Source organism: Sinocyclocheilus rhinocerous, unplaced genomic scaffold, assembly GCF_001515625.1.
Source record: "Sinocyclocheilus rhinocerous isolate Xijiao unplaced genomic scaffold, SAMN03320098_v1.1 scaffold1575, whole genome shotgun sequence".
NCBI lineage: Eukaryota > Metazoa > Chordata > Actinopteri > Cypriniformes > Cyprinidae > Sinocyclocheilus > Sinocyclocheilus rhinocerous.
The window spans coordinates 607,672-608,291 of NW_015626385.1; positions in this window are offsets into that span (position 1 = coordinate 607,672).

Sequence of the window (620 nt, forward strand, 5' to 3'; positions counted from 1 at the left end):
CGAGAATTTATGTGAGAAAACGTATTTTCGCTGATGGTCGGGAACGCGTGATTTTGCACCTCATGCACCTCGTTAGCGTTGTGTTGTGTAGTATGCGCGCAGCTATGACAAGACGACAACAGATGAGAACAAATCTTGTTGCGTAGTGTGAGCAACACAGTGATTCAGCTAGTCTTTCAATCCTGTAGTGTGAGCCCGGCTTTACTGGTATAGGGCTATAGCCAAGCCGTTAAAATTAGACCACAGATTGCCTCGATTTCGCCAGGTGGGCTAAAAGCAGACTACACGTAGAATCAGCATTCGATTGCATCAAATATTAAAAATATTATTCGGCTATTTTTTGTCTTTTGGAAGCTGCATTCAAAATCCATTTGGCTCAGAAATCTGAGGGGGCATGTGCCCCCTCACTTTGAATGGGCATGACGCCTCTGTGCCCAATCACTGATTTTTAGGGTTTAGAGTTGTTAATGCATCTATATTTTATACTACTGACCTTGTGATATTGCAATTGTTGAAAAACAATTAATTTAACAAAAGTCAGGGGTCAAGTGCTCAACTACAGGAAAGTGCTCAGTAATCATCATAATCACCAAACAAAACAATTGTGGGGCACAATCCCA